The sequence below is a fragment of the Pleurodeles waltl genome, chromosome 12, assembly GCF_031143425.1.
Source record: "Pleurodeles waltl isolate 20211129_DDA chromosome 12, aPleWal1.hap1.20221129, whole genome shotgun sequence".
Taxonomy (NCBI): Eukaryota; Metazoa; Chordata; class Amphibia; order Caudata; family Salamandridae; genus Pleurodeles; species Pleurodeles waltl.
In genome coordinates this window covers 557,038,472-557,055,492 of record NC_090451.1, presented here as the reverse complement: position 1 = coordinate 557,055,492, position 17,021 = coordinate 557,038,472, and positions in this window count along the sequence as shown.

Sequence of the window (17,021 nt, the reverse complement as noted above, 5' to 3'; positions counted from 1 at the left end):
GGTGGAGGGACACCCTTTATGTCCTCAGGGTCAATTTAGCAGAGAGTTTACAAATCAGACGGAGTCACCAACTGGAGGAATAAAGAGAAGTTTATTACATGGATTATAGCTCGAGCTACTACAGAGTCCCAGGACAGTCAAGTGACTATCCTACGGAGGCTGCCCCTTCACTCTGTGGCACCCAACCTTATATACACACAAAACTGCTTAGTCAGAGGATAACGCCAGCCCTAACGTATTCAAGGTCCTCTGCGGCCTTCAGAATACTTCAGGGATACACGTGTCGTGGGAGAAGGTACAGATACAGCTGGCAGGAGGTGGCAATGACCTGTACGAACCTGTTCTGGCAGTTACTGATTAAGCACGACAATTCTCTGAACTGTAATTGGAAAAAGTAATATGGGAGCGATAAGCAGATTGCAGCCCAAGGCTTCGAGCACAAGGTCAATCATCAAAGTTCAGGAGGTTTGTCGAGCACATGGCAACATAATAAAAATAAACAGATGCCTAGCAGCTATGGTGTATGATTAACTTTATGTACATTTTCTCATCAGCATCCTCTATGGGCAGCCCCAAGTCAGCTCCCACGCTTTACGTCCTGCGCTTATTACTCCCTTTTGATCCTCCCGCAGTGCTTTATAGAACTGAGTGATCAGGTGTGACCCCTCGCCCCAATTAATCAATCCATTTAATACCGAAGACACCTTAGGGGCAGTCGGAAAACCGTCCCAGATTTCACAGGCCACGCTTTCAATTTTAGCATATTGCAGAAACTGTCCAGAACCCAACTCATACAGATCCTGAGCATCAGTAAATGAAATAAATTCATCGTTAGAGTATAGATCACCAGCCACCTCCCAACCTCCCAACCTCCAGGCCTCCACAGACTTGGTCCTTGCAATATCCCGAAATGGAGAAAGATCCTATATCCTTAATTCCCTATCAAAGGGAGCCCATCGGAGCACCTTCTTCACCACCTGTTCCCAGATCCCAGCAGTAGTCCTTACTAGATATGGCGCAGAGACCTGCCCAGCAACATCAGGATATGCGCCAATGACCGCCCATCAGACACAACAGCAGGCAACCTCATTTCCCAGCTATCAGCCTCTGACATCCATTTGGCTGCACACTGTAGATGTGCTGCATAGTAGTAATATCTAATGTTGGGGATCGCCAATCCTCCCCCCTCCAGGTCCTCTTGCAGGGCAGACAGCGCCACCCTACTCCGCCGACCGGCCCATACTAGGGAAATCAGCAGACTATCCAAGCGACGAACAATCCGTGCAGCCAGCAGATACAAGGAATTCTGTACCAGATAGAGGCACCGGGGCAAAAACACCACCTTTACCCGACCCATAATGGAGAGAGGCAACTTATTCCAGAAGGAAACCGAGCGTTCCAGGCCCATTACTACTCGCTCAACACTGTGTTTATTATACGCATCCACAGAATTAATGACCCAGATACTCAAGTACCTAAAGCTCTCAACTTCCCAGTGTAGCCCAACCCCAGGAAGCTCAACCTGTGGAACCCCAATGAGAGACCCCAATGAGAACAGGAGCAATTTTTTCATGTTAATCTTGAGACCAGAGACAGCCCCAAAAGCCTTCAACCTCTGTGGCAGCGCTGGCATCAAGATCCAGGGATCCCGCACATAAACCAATGCATCATCGGCATACATGGAGATTACATATGTGGCCCGTCCCACCGGAATCCCCCATTGCACCATCTTCTCATGAAGCCAGATCGCCAGAGGCTCCACTGCTAGAGCAAACAGAAGAGGCGAGAGCAGGCATCCCTGTTGTGTACCCCTGCCTACCTCCCAGATGTTTGCTGTTTCCCCCCCCCCATACGTACTTGTGCAGTTGGGGCAGTATATAGCAGACAAACACAATCACAGTCAAACCCAATCACAAAAGCTGGGGCCAAACCCCATGCCCTGCAGTACCTCCAATAGATTTCCCGACTCTAAGGTGTCAAAGGCTTTTTCCAAGTCAAGAGACACCATCGCCAATTCTGTCTCTATTCCTTTGGTCTCATGCAGAACATGTGCCAAGCGATGCAGATTATAGGACATACTATGACCTTGTATGACCCCGCATTGGTCCTCATGTACCAGACCCCGAATCATGCCCCGGAGCCGTGTGGCTAAGATCTTACAGAGTATCTTGACATCACTATTTAACATAGTCAGTGGGCGATATGAGGAGGGATCTGCGGCATACCCTCACCAGCTTAAGCAACAAACACACTATACCCTAATGCATGGTGTCTGGTAACATACTACGCCCCGCGCCTCCTCAAAGACTTCCAGAAGCTTCTCCCGTAGTGTGAAGGAAAATGCCTGGTACAACTCAAAATGAAAACCGTCACTGCCGGGAGATTTGGACTTTGCCAATGCCGTCACTGCTTCTCCCACCTCCTCCATAGTGATCGTGAGTTAAAGAGCGTCCCTACTCTCCGGGTCCAAACTCGGAAGCCACATCTGCTGCAAAAACTTCCCCATACCTTCCTCCGCCAATACAGTGCCAGCCCTTGATACCCTCTGGAGGTGGAACGTCAATTCCTGTAGAATGTCCGTACGCCCCGTGAGCAGTTCACCCTCAGCGTTTCTAATATGCAGTATAAGCAGAGCCTCTACCTCCCGTTTCAGGATCCATGCTAAGAGTTTGCCAGATTTATCACCTTCTCGATGTAACCGCTGCCTATACCATGTCAGTGTTGTTCGGCTTAGTGTATACCAACAAGCATTAACCTCCTTGTGTATCCTGAGCTCCTCCCGCCCATCTGTGCTCACTTCGGGTGGCTGCTGCTGTACCTCCCCCAATTTCACCTCTAGGTCTGTAAGATCCCGCTCTAGCTGTCTGTGCACCCCACCCACCATGCTTCTGCACTCTCCCCAAATTACTGCCTTCGTAGCCTCCCACTCCAGGCTCAAGACTCAGTTGTGGTCCAATTCAAGGCCATATATTGTTTTATGGCTTCACCAACTCTTTCCCGACATCCCTGATCGGTCAATAAATCCGCAGGCATACGCCAACTTCGAGCTGTGCGAATGACCATCTCACCCCATGGTAATTGCAACCAAACTGGCGCATGATCAGACAGAAACCGACCCATATGAGTAACATCCAGGACATGTGAGCTGTTGAATCCACCTAGCAGAAACCTGTCTAGTCGAGTGTAAGTATCATGTGTTCTGGAGTGACAAGTATATTCCTTGCCTTCAGGGTGCAGTTCCCTCCAACCATCCCATAGACCCAAGTGTGTCATCTCATCTCTAAGAGATTTTACCATCAGTGGTTTGGTTCCCACCTTCTGTGGAAGGCGATCCAAATCCCCATGTAACACACAATTGTAGTCCCCTTCCCAAACCAAAGACCTATCCACACTATCCCCCAAAGTCTCAGGTATTCTGGCGTAGAAAGAGGGATCGTCCGTATTAGGAGCATATATATTAAGAATAACAATGGGTAAGCCATCTAACATGCCCTCCACCAGAACATAGCGGCCCTCCTCATCTACCTCACTGTATACATGAGTGAATGGGACCCCCGGACCACCCACATGGACACCCCACATGCATAGGAAGAGAAGGAGGATGAAAGCATCTGTCCCCGCCTTTTCGTAGCCACTTTATGTGCTTCCTCGTCAGACATGTGTGTCTCCTGAAGACAAGCAATATGAACCTTCTGTCTACGTAGGAATGAGTACACCCTGTAGCATTTTGTGTAACTCTTCAAGCCCCTGACATACCATGTCAACATGTTAATAGTACGACCCATGGCAATACAATGTGGTTCTTCCACCCGAAAGACACGCCCCCCTGCGTGTTACCCCCGCAATGAGACAAAAGAAAGACATATTGCACATCTCGCCCCAATACCCACACTGTTGAACAAACTTACCTCCCACAACCCCCACCCCGGAAATACAGTAAAACAACGAAAACAGACCATACTGTAAGTCCATTTCGTAAATGTTGCCAGGACCACAGCTTAAAAACCCAATTTACGATATCAAAAGGCCTACCACAATTGTTGAGTGACCACCCCTCCCCCCAGCATCAGTTTACAAATGTATCCAGGACCACCCCAGACCTAAGTTCTAGAAGTGCCAGCGGTGCCCCGGAGGACCAGGTACAATCCAGTCCACCCACAGTACCCTATCAGGACCGAGGACAGATAGCACCAAAGCATGGATAACAGTCAGGTCATTCCGGAATCCCCACCCGCCCCCATCTCCTGCACCAAAGCTGTACCCCCAACCGAAAGCAGCCACCACCGCCATTGTTCCATCTTGCTGTATCTCCACTCTGTGACGCGAGTCCGCCAGCCGGCCAGTACCATGCGATCTCCAGTCTGGGCTTTCTGCTCCAGAAGCCAGACGGGTGACGCCTCCAGATCCCTCCGTCCTTCCTGGGACTCCTTGTCCCACATCTCCAACCATCACTACACCTCCTCTGGGTGATCGAAAAAGTGTGATCTCCCGCCTGATAGGACCTTTAAACGTGCCGGATACAGGAGCATGTATCTAATGTTCATGGCTCGGAGTTTCGCCTTGACCTCCATGAACCCCTTACGAGAACTCTGCACCTTGTTTGTGTAATCAGGATAAATAGATATCTTGCAGGTCTCGTATAATGCCTTATCCAATTCACGCGCAGCACATAGCACACAGTCCTGGTCTTTATAGTTTAATCTTTATCGTTTAGCAGGTGGGCAATAATAGCTCTAGGCGGCGCACCAGGCCAAGGAGGTGCAACAAGGACCCTATGTGCACGCTCCACCAGAAAGACTCTAGATAGCCCTGTTGGCTGCAGTATATCTCTGATCCAGTTCTCAACAAAGGATTCCATGGCAGGACCCCTCTGCATGCTCCATGAAGCCCAGCAACCTGGCATTGTTCCGCCGGGACCTTCCTTCTGCATCCTCCATCCGCACCTCCAACCATCCGACTGTGGAAGTGGCTTGCACCATTTGTTTTTGCAGCGTCCCCACCTCAGTCTGTAGCTCCACAATTGAACCCACCTTAACCTTGTCGGACACCTTCCGGAGATCCGCCCACAGCAGATTGACCTCCACTGTCACCGTCTCTATCTTACCCTCTAGTGCCACCCGGGAGCCCTGGATGGCCGCAAGCAGCTCCGCGCGCGATACCTCTTCGGTGTTCAGCGGCCTTCCGACAGCATCTCAACTCACCTCCAATCTAGCCACGCGTTGCGGGGAAACCACCGGGGTAGGATATTGTTCCATTGTATTGCCCTGTGATGCATCTGTCCGTTTATGACGCCCCATTTCTCTCCACGCCCGGATCCAGATGCAAGAGGCAGCCTCCTGTAGAGTCCCTACAACAAAGTACCACAAAAACAGTATCCGCTGCTCTCCACTCCTTTGAACACCACTGTCTAACCAGACAGCCAGGTCGAAGGGCTGCAGGCAGCCGAGGATCACCCAGTAAACAGTTACCAACAAGATCTGAATATGTAAAAAAAAAATGAAGAGGAGCGGCAAAAAGAGCGAACGGGGGAAAAAAACAGCTCTATTGGAATGTCCAGGGGCCACCTCCGGACACTCTCGCCTCAGTGCTCTCCAACCAATCACTATGGTTCCGTGGGCCCAAATGAATGCCCCAGGATGTCGCCCAGTTACTCCAGGTCCTCAGGAGGCAACAAGATGCCCGACCCCCAGATCACGCCCGGCAGCGGGTCCAGCAAGAGAGCCGCGCAGCCCCAGCGGAGGCCCTCTCCGCCGCCGTCACTCCCAGTAGGCCGTGCTCCTTTCAGTGAGGGTCTGACCGACCTCTCCAGTCCCAGCTGAGGCGGCCGCCCGCCTCACGGCCTGAACACAGCCCTTCTGCAAGTCCGGGGGGGGACCTCCACTCCACGCCAGCCCCCCTGGGTCAATTCAGCCTCCTGTCGGCTGCCGGCCTGCCGCCAGCACGAGCTCCACGGCCCAGCAGGGTCACGCGAGCGCCGCCACGATCTCGGCTCCGATGGACTCAAAAACAGGATTCAGTCATGCCTGGGCCCTCCGAGCGTCCTCCCGATCCAGGAGAGCCACTCCCATGGTCTTTGGGTGCCCCAGGATCGTTACAGGATTTTGCCGGGGGACGGGTGCGCCCTAGGAGCATGTCCCGTCAGCCATGGTCCTTGGCCACACCCCCCAGAACCACAGATTTTGAATGCTAAGGCGTTTAATGAAAATAGTGCCAAGTAGCAGAAAGTGCCACTCGTGGTTTTCTGGTCACGCTAGATCTGGGGAAAGTCACAAGTTCAGGCTAACTGAAGGAGCGCAGGTGGAATACAGAGACCAGGTTAGTCCCCCTGAAGAGTAACCTTTCCAAGCCTGGTGCATAGACTTCCATTTCTGTTGGGGAAGGCTGCAAGAAGTGGGCCTTCAGTGTGAGGAGCAGTTTGAGCGTCTCAGACCTTTGTTTCTTCAGCATGCTGGAGCTTTGCTATAGTTGATCATTGCAGACAGTGGTTATTGGTGCGAAGTGCAGGTTTCACGTTGGTGGTCATAGCAGATGGTCACTTTCGGCGCAAAGAGCAGGCCTCTCTAGAACTTTGCATGGACAGTGGTGGGGGTTGGCTGTGAGAAAACTGGCTTTCTGCAAGTTTCTCCTAACTTTTTGACTTTGCAGGTACACTGAGGCCTGCTATTCAGACCTCAGTGAAAGTGTTCTTTCCTTCTCAAAATGGTATGCTTAATTGGCTGCCCCCAAGTCGGCAGACTCACTTATAAGTCCCTAGTATGTGGTACCCAGTTACCCAGGGCATGTAAGGCTGGCTGTCGACACAAGAGCTACAGCACTGGTAATGCCACTCTGTATGTGCCAATGTGAAAACCTGACTTTCAGCTGCCATTGCAGACTGAAGAGGCTGTGCATGCACTGCACACACAACATTGCCATTACCACTAATTTTCAAAGCGAACTAGTCCCTTAAATATATATGTATAAGGCCCCTCTAGGGCAGGCCTATGAAGCCCTATGACAAAGAGCTGTATATTGTCAAGAAAGACATTTTTTTGATGTCTGTACAGCAAAGCACTAAAGTGTTGGTGTTTGTTACATAGCCTTATATGGTAATTGCAGGGTTAACAGTTGGTATTCCAATGCGTCTAAACTCCTGACAGAGGCTACCTATGTCAAGTAAGGCATCAAATTAAAGGGGACATTAAATGCAACTAATGTCAAAGTTAATGCTGGCAACTTTTGCAAAAGTTGCCATTCTTTGACCCGGGTGGTCCAGTGACTTTGCAGAGTAACTGGGACTGAGGCAGATTTCTGCCCGTCTGAGGAGACATGTGAATGACTCCTAGGCCAGAAACCAAGTCTGTCGGCACACTGTAGGTGTGACCCTTTCCCACAGAATGGGCTGAAAAGAGAGTTAGCCCAAAAGGCAGGCATCAAAGGTGATGCCCACTTGGAACGGCGGTTGTTACAATACTTTTGTATCTCCTAGACAAGGTCGAGCCAGGGCAAAGGAAGGGAAAACTGGTTTCTGAATCAGTTTTCTGTGGATGACAGCCCTTGCTGGCCACACCCTCAGGAGTGGGCTACCAAGGTCCTTATAGTCGAGGACAACTTCAGCCATATTGTTTGTGGCATGCAAGATGCACTCTGGGATAGCCGTATGCCACACATCACCTGAACTGTGTCATCAGATAGGAGGGGGTCCTACTAACCCATTGGCTAGTGACTGCATTTTGCCCTCAGGGCACTTTATTGGGATTTAATGGGCATGCCTGGCGCCCAAGACGTCAGTACTTGCTAGATTTGCATCAAGGATGAAAAGAAGACCACTTTATTCCTGTGGGTAGTACACAAGAAGAGGCTGTGACATTGGAGCGACTGCACCTGTTGCACTTTGGGCTATCCTAGTCTGGACTCTGTTTTGCATGCGTGGCTTGAGGAAAAGTTGATTGCCAGCCTAAATCTAAATCAGAGGCTCCAATTGTCAGTTGAATGCCCCCCACAGAGGGTGGCACTGGGGACAATAAAGCTGGAAGAGCCCAAACCGCATTTCTGGTAGCCACCAGAGCTGTTTTGCCACTACCAGACTCCAGGCACTTTCACTGACAATTTGGACGTATTTAGAAGTTGCGCCTGAGTCTGCTGGACCCACTGGTGTTAGTTGTGACTGGATTCATCCATGCCCAGGGCTACTAGCCCCCACCAAAATTTGTCATCGTTAGATCTGTGTTGCAAATGAAAGGTCTGCATCAGCAGCCCTTTGACCCCTGCATTGAGGACTTTGTGGGACTCCAAGATCAGTGGCAGGCATCGCCCTCACTAACCTGTGGTCTAAGAACTGGCCCACACTTAACCCTAAAGGACCACACAACATCTGGAGTATCCATTGAGCATCTTTAAGCTTGCATCCCTCAGCATCAGGACCACTCCATAAAAGTCAATGGCGGTTGTGCTGTAAACACTCTGGTGGCCTGGTAACTGTCCAAATAATTATTTTAGGCCTCCTAGACCTCTATTCTGTTGGAGTTGGTCACCCAACCAGTGTCAGAGTTGCCGAACTTGGTGTTAAAAACTCTTACAAACTTTTCAAAAGTTTTCAACGTTTTGACTTGCCAATGTTTGTTTGCAGTTGATGTCAAGGTTTTTAAATGCTTTAACAATTCATATCTCCAGAACCCTCCTGTGGATTTTGGTCATCAAGGACTCTAAAAAAAAGTCATATAAATGTGACTTTCTGTTTCTTTTGTTTGGTGTCGTTAAATGCTTTACACATTGTTCCTTTCCTAAGTCTTGCTGCACTATGCCATAGCTACCAAAGGGTTGAGCTGAAGGCTAAGTAAATAACCCTGACTTCACCCAAGGAGATAAATGTGAGTGTACTGCATGATAAGGCCCCAACCTTATCATATAGTGCACCCCTGTTCTTACATTAGTGCCTAGGCGGTGAGATCCAGAACTTGTGTTCAGCTGTACCAGACAATACATTTTTACTGACAGAAAGTGGATACTGTTTTGGAGTCCAGCAACAGTCTCAAGAAGGTGCCAAATGCTCTGCAGACACTAGGCACGTTTTTTGTCAAGCCAAAGAGAGATTAAGTACCAGTTCGTCTTGCTTTGCAAGAGTTAAAAAAGGAGAATCGAGAAGTGGACCTAGCTAACCTGCTCAAACTTAAAATCAGTGATTTAAGAGGGATGTGTAGGAGGAGAGGAATTGGACTAGGCCTGTCTACCAAAAAGGAAGAGTTAAAAAAAGTTCTTAAAGCCTGGGAGGAGGCAATGGAACTTCAAGTCCAAGCTCTGTTGCAGGGGAAAGTCACTCAAGGGAGTGGTGATGAAGAGGATTTTGGCAACAGTCCCTTTGAGGCAGAAGGAGACAACAACAGCATGGTCCCTAGAGCAAGGTCAAAACATGGGTGTATGTCTCGTAGCGAGAGGATCTTCACTCCAGTAGAAAAGCTCAAGGACTTGAATACCTAGCTCAAGCTTCTGGAGCTTGAGGAGAGAAGGCAATAGATCTAGGAGAGAAGATTGGCACTTGACCAGAGAAGAGCCAAGATGGGTTAGAATCCCCAAGACCTGGCAGCAGTACTGATTCAGAGGTGAGCACAGGTGATACTCATGATCCCAGGATGCCATGGTCATAGTTAATAAATTCATTGAAGGTGATCGTATAGATAAAAGGTTGGCATCCTATGAGAAATCTCTAAGGATGAGAAAGGTGAGTGAACAACATTGATGAGCCTTATTGTGGAAATTGTTGCTTACAATAAGGAGGGATGGATTGCTCACAAGTGAGAATGAGGTATCAGAATCCTACACCCCGCATGAGAAGGGCACTCATTGAGCTATTTGTCCTCCCACCTGAGGAGTCCACAAGAAAGGGGGTAGGGAGGTTAGGCCCACAGAAGGGAAAGGAGTGAGTTGGTAAGCCCCACAAATGAAGTTCCCTAGAACCCCAAACTCCTTAAAAAGTAGGATATTGCATCCCACCCCAACTCTAGTATTAAACAAATTAGTGGGGACCCTAAGCTTAAAAAATCCAAAGAAGGTAGGCCCTGTTTTGATTGTCATCAAGTTGGACACTACAGAGGAATTCAGCTTGTCCCAAGAAAAAATTGTCACTGAGGTTGTCGGTGTAGCCTTTGGGGATTGCTCCATAGATGAGGACATCCTTGTAGCTTTTAACTGGGAAAAGGGCCCAGAGGGAAGTACGCACTTTCTCCACACGCAGGTGAATGGGATCCCAATCACCGCCCTGAGGGATACCTGAACCAGTTACACCATTGTGCATGACAGGTTGGTGTCCCCAGACCAGTATTTGCTAGGAGAGACCAAAAGAGTAAGGTCTGTCCCTGGTGAGGTTACTGTTAGGCCTCTGGCTTAAGTGACTTTAGAGGTAGATGATTCTTTTAGATGGCAGAGGGTGGTAGTCAGTCCAAACCTCTTCCTTGATTGCCTCCTTGAAGAGGTTGCTCTGAGCCCAAAGGGGCTAGACACCTAGTGCAATACCTCTCCCAATGGTTCTGGAGGTGCTGAACCTACAAGTAGGCCCAGAAGAAAGGCAATAAAAAGAAGTGTAGGAAAGATGGGCAACTTTTAGCAAAAGTTCCAGTAGGCCAAGGAGTTTCTACTTCAATAAGGAATAACTCCAGAGTTGTCACTGGTAAGACCTTACCTGCTCCACAAAAGTCTTGACTAGTCAGGCAGCTGTTAAGCAGGAGGTTGTGAAACCTCAGCTAACAGACCAGGAAGTAGAAGGAGGGTGTCTGCTATAAGATGTAGTAAACCTCCAGTCAGAAAAAGCAGAAGGCTTCCTGGAACCCAAAGAAACCTATTGTATAGCACATCCACCTGTCATTGGGGAGCTAAATATGTGGATCTGGTAATGACAGCAGTCAGTAGCCTCTGCAGGGTGTTAGCCTTTATGGCTACACTGTTATTGGCATGGTGGTCTGACCCAATGTCAAGTAGTAATTTAGGACCCCTGACCCTGCTAGTCATGATGTGGTTACTTCAGATAAGAATAACCTCTGTGGGTCAGCTAGGTGTTGGCAGGTAGGTACCTCTGACCCTAAGGACAGGGGAAAGGGTGAAGAAAGAAAATAGTAAGTTGAAGTTCTGTTCAAGATGGGTCCTGTCAGAATTGAGGTTGGTCAAATTCCCAGTGGGAATAATTGCCCAGATCACTTCCACAGACAATATCAGAACCCTCCTTGACCGTGGGAAGATGGTGGCCCTGGCCCTGCTCGACCGCTCTGCTGCTTTTGGCACCGTTTCCCACCACACCCTCATCAACAGACTCTACAACATTGGCATTCAGCAAAACACCCTTAAGTGGATCTACCCCTTCCTCACAGGGTGCACACAATGCATCCGGCTGCCTCCCTTCACCTCCGAACCCAAGGATATTGTATGCGGCGTACCCCAAGGATCATCCCTCAGCCCCACCTTGTTCAACACCTATATGAGCCCCCCCCATAGATATCATTAGATCCCATGGACTCAACATAATTTCTTAAGCAGACAACACGCAACTCATCCTCTCGCTCACCAAAGACCCCTCTACCACCAGAATCAACTTCTGTAACCAATGACCGATGTAGCCAACTAGATGAGAGACAACTGCCGTAAACTCAACTCCGACAAGACAGAAGTTCTGATCTTTTGGGAAGAACACCTCCATATGGGACCATAGCTGGTGGCCAGCAGAACTCGGACAAACACCCACACCCACATTCCATGCATGCAACCTAGGCATCATCCTCAACAGTAAACTGACCATGGAATGACAAATTAGCACAGGCGCCTCCATACCGTTTGCACGCTCCACAGAATTTTCGGATGGATCCCAGTCAACTCTAGAAAGATCGTCACTCTTGTCACCAGCTGCTTCAACTATGGCAACACTCTCTAAGCCGGCATCTCCACCCAGCTCCTCAAAAGACTCCAGGCCATACCCATGCAGAATGCTGCGACCAGACTCATCCTGGACTTCCCCCTATGCACCCATATCATCCCCACCTCTGAAACCTCCACTGGCTCCCCATCCAGAAAAGATGCCAGTTCAGGATCCTCACACAAGCTTTCAAAGCTCTGCATGATCGAGGACCGGGCTATATCAATCATCGACTGAACTTCCACCTACCTGCAAGACACCTGCACTCCACCTTACTAGCCTGTGCACACACCTCCCACATCTGTTCCACCCGCAGCGGGGGTCGCTCCTTCTTCTACGTCACCACCAAGACCCAGAACGACCTATCCCCTCCATCTTCGTTACTCGCAGATTTCAGGAAGAAACTCAAGACCTGGCTTTTTGACAGGGACGTCACACCCACAGCGCCCAGATACCCCTAGGGTTGACAGTGCAACGCTTTACAAATACTAATTGATTGATTTATTGTCAGAGGAATGTAAGGAGGAGTAGGTCCTGCAATGATCTCTGCCAGTTTTCTGCATCCTTCACGGCTTAATACCTATGGAGACTCACCAGGAGGTGGTTGAGGTCTACCTGGAGTATTAGCTGGTGGTGTTGTGTGAGAAAACATGCATTTTCTGCAGGTTTCCTCCAACTTTTTGCCTCATTTTGAACTATTATCTGCTGTTTTTTGGCTTTGAGAGTGCACTAAGGCCTGCTGCTTAGGCTTCAGTGATAGTATTCTTACCTTCTCAAAAAGGTATGTTTAAGTGGGTGTTCCCAATTGGCATGGGCTGACGTACTTATAAGTCCCTAGTATATGGTCCCCCTACACCCAGGTCATGTAAGGCTGGCTGTCCACACTAGAGCTGCACAAGACTCTGTGTGTGACAATGTGAAAACCTTTCACTCTGTTCGCTTTTTTATTAACACGTCATTAATACCATTATTATGCATTATGGGATTTGTAGTGTGTTACAAAAAAAAGGGTCAATGACTTATTATTTGAAATGAATCCAATTGTTATATTACCTCACAATATGATTCTAAACACAATTACTGTATCCACAAGTGTTATTTTTACAAAATTAATAATACATTTAAGAGAAAAGACTATAAATTTCAAAATCATTTAGAAAATTCTCAAAAGATGGTTTGCTAGTCCATACAAAATGTTTAATAAAATTACTATTAGACATTAATTTCAGATTTATTTTGATATGTCATCGATGTTTTCACAGAGCCTGATTCACCGGAATATAACAAATTTACAAATAAGTATCCATTCGAATAATTCAATGATTATTCACAAATATCGGTATAGTACTTGATTACGCACTACAAAGACTATTATAAATGTACAAAAAGCTCCTTGTCGTTCTTCAATCCACAAGGTGTTTTTGTTCTCATTTGAATAATATGTCTAGACTCTAAAGGGCATATTTATGTTGACGCACATTCGGCGCAAACCGTGCACCATATTTAAACTTTGACACCAGAGCCCATGGACGTCATTTTTTAATGCAGGTAACTGCCTTGCGTAAATGACATGCAAGGTAGGCGTTCCCGCCCAAAAAATGACTTTAAGGCCTGTGCGCCTTATTTATACTCCTGCGTCATTTTGACGCACAGGAGGGGGCGGGCCTTTAAAAACAGCGCATAGCCTGATGTGCGCCGTTTTTTAACGCCTGGGTGAGGGCAGGCGTTAAGGGACCTGTGGGCTCACTTCAATGGTTTCTGACCAGAGGTGCCCTTCCCTGCCCCCAGGGACACCACCCTGCCACCCTCGCCCACCCCTGGAGGACACCCATGGATGGGGGGGACCCATCCCAGGTAAGTACAGGTAAGGTGTGGTGAGTATTTTTTTTTTCTTTTTTAAAGTGGCATGGGGGGGCTAATTTGGGCCCCCCTACATGCCACTGTGCCCAGTGACCATGCCCAGGGGACAGAAATCCCCTGGGCATGGCCATTGGGCAAGGGGGCATGACTCCTGTCTTTGCTTTATTAGGCCACTTTCGTTCATATATTTCATTATCATTCTCAAATTATTCTGGTCTTGTTTCTCTTCTCTTATTTGTTTGTTTTGGGAATAATACATCATCACAAGTGATTGTTTTTATTCTTTCAAGACTTTTGTTCAGGATTTTTTGGTTATAACCTCTTCTTTTAAATCTCTGATTTTTTTCTTTAAATTTTATTTGTGCCTCCTTTTCACTTGAACAATTCCTCCACATTCTTATTAGCTCACCATATGGTATGCTTTTTTATCAAAGGTTTAGGATGGAAACTTTCACCATGCAATACACTATTAGTTGAAGTTTCTTTACGATATACTGTTGTCTCTAGCTTATCATTTTCAACATAAATAGTGATATCCAAAAAAAGGATTGAAGTTGTACTCATCTCACATGTGAATTGTAACCAAAATTTATTAATGTTCAAAGCTGAAAAATATGTTCTAAATTCATCCTGTGACCCATGCCAGATAATAAACAGGTCATCAATAAACCGTCCCCCTACACCCAGGTCATGTAAGGCTGGCTGTCTACACTAGAGCTGCACAAGACTCTGTGTGTGACAATGTGAAAACCTGACTTTCAACTGCCATTTCGGACTGAAGAGTATGCATGCACTACACATGTGAATTTGCCATTACCACTAATGTCAAAGTGCACTAGTCCCTTGATATATAAAAATATATATATATATACTGTATATATATATATATATATATATATATTAATAATAATGTCTCCTCTAAGGCAAACCTATGAGGCCCTATGACAAGGAGCTGTATATTGTTAAGATAGACATATATTTTTGATATGTCTGTACAGCAAAACACTAAAGTGTTGGTGTTTAATGTTGACAGTTAAGTAGCCTTATAAGGTAATTGCAGAGTTTACGATTGGCATTCCAATATGTTTAAACTCCGAACTATGTCATGTAAGGTATCAAATTAAAGGAAACATTAAATGCAACTCAGTAGTACAGTCAACATTTTTTTCAAAGTTAATGCTGGCAACCTTTGCAAAATTTGTCATTCTTTGACCCAGCTAGTCCAGTGACTTTGCAGAGGCACTGGGCCTGAGACAGGTTTCTGCCCGGCTGGGAGATGTGTGAATGACTCCCAGGCCAAGATCAAAACCTGTTGCCGCTCTGTAGGTGTGCTTCGCCTCCCACAGAATGGGCTGAAAAGGGTGTTAGCCGAAAAGGCAAGTATCAGATGTGATGAAGCCCTTGAAGGGCAGCTGCAAGGACACTCAGGAAGCCTTTTGTTTCTCCTAGATAAGGTAGAGCCAAAGCAAAGGAAGGGAAAACTGGTTTCAGAAGCAGTTTTCTGTGGGTGTGCAGCCCCTGGTGGCCACACCTTCTGGAGTGGGCTACCAAGGTCCTAACACTCGAGGCCGACTTCAGCTATGTTGTTTGTGGCATGCAAGATGCGCTCTGGGATAGTCAGGTAGCACATATCACTGGAACTGTGTTACTAGATAGGAGGTGACCTACTAGCCCATTGGGTAGTGACTGCTTTGTCCCCTTGGGGCACATCACTGGGATACAAATGGCACTCCTGGCACCTGAGACTTCAGAACTTTAGGGATTATGGACAACAAAAAGACCACCTTGCTCCTAAAAGGCACTTTTAAACTCACTATGAAGACAATGTAATGCTTTTTTTGATGGACCTGCTTGTCTCTGACCTAGCAGTTCTCCGGGATTTGCACATCTTCCAGAAGGTCTCTAAAATGAAAATGAACATAACTAAGCTTAATGTGCTTCTTTTGAACTCCCCCCACAAGAATCAAAGGCTCTGCAACAGCACATAGACATTCTGTGGACTTCTGACTGGGTCCATAACATGAGATTGTTAATGGCTTGCACCACTACTCAGTTGGTCACTCTGAACTACTCTTAACCTCTTAAAGAAATGAAGCAAGACTTCCAGCAATAGTACACTAAAAGATTCTCCTGAATGGGGATAGCGGCTGTCATCAAAATGCAGATATAACAACAAATTATTTGCCTTTCCAGACAACTGGGTAGCAGAACCCACCTCTTCATTTAAACAGATTCAGGGACTGATAAACCCTTACATATGGCAGGGCAAACCCCAACCATTGCTGCTAACAAGTATAGACCTATACCAAAAGGGGTCTTTGCAATACCATACATTTCATCATACTTTCAAGCTGTCAACTAAGATTCTAGGTGGAATGGGGGGAGGAAAGTAGATTTCAATGCAATGGTGTTTATGATAACACTCAATAGGGGGAGTGCGTCTATGGCTAACTCCATGGCTGAGGAAAGTGCAAAGGACGTTGGGACTGTACTCCCGGTACCAAAGTGAATCTTACCATCTGGGCTAGAAATCATATCAGAAACACTGGGGAAAGCTCTACAAGAAAGCACATAAAATCCCCATAGGTGCTCACTTACGAGAAATCCAGTATAAGGTTTTGCGAAACTGGTATGCTACTTCAGAGAGAGTGGGGAGATGGATAATACGTATAAGAGCAACTTATGCTTTGAGAGGTTGTGGAGCAGTGGGAACCCTTCTTCATATGCTGTGGCGGTAACCCAGTCTGCTGAGATGTTGGGGTGGAGGTGATAGTAGACTTAAATGGGATCTCTGAAGTTGAGATTCCAATAGATCCTGGGATGGTTCTCTTAGCCAGATCATTCCCACCCTACAGATCACTGACATCGATTAGAGGTAAACAATTAATGATGACCCTTGTAGCAGCAACACAAGTGATACTGGTGCTCAGGGGCAGTAATACAATACCCTCACACTCTGCTTGGCTTATGAAAATGTCGGAGATCATGACCATTGAGGAAAGTATTCCTTTAGTTGAGAATAAGCATACGGCTTGTGAATGTAAATTGCAACCCTTTACAATGCTACTGGCACATGAATTTAGGGAACTCTTGTGCCCAAAATATGTCAGTGTTAAGACTTATGCAGAGGAAGAATCACAAATGAGTTCATGCCACCAGTCCTCTGCCAAATAGACGTTTTGTACCAATGAGGGAAACACAAACAGGTACAGGAGGCAAAAAAAGTAGAAAAGAATTACCCTGTCCAATATGTGCTAAGTATTCAGACTGACCATGAGAGGGCTGT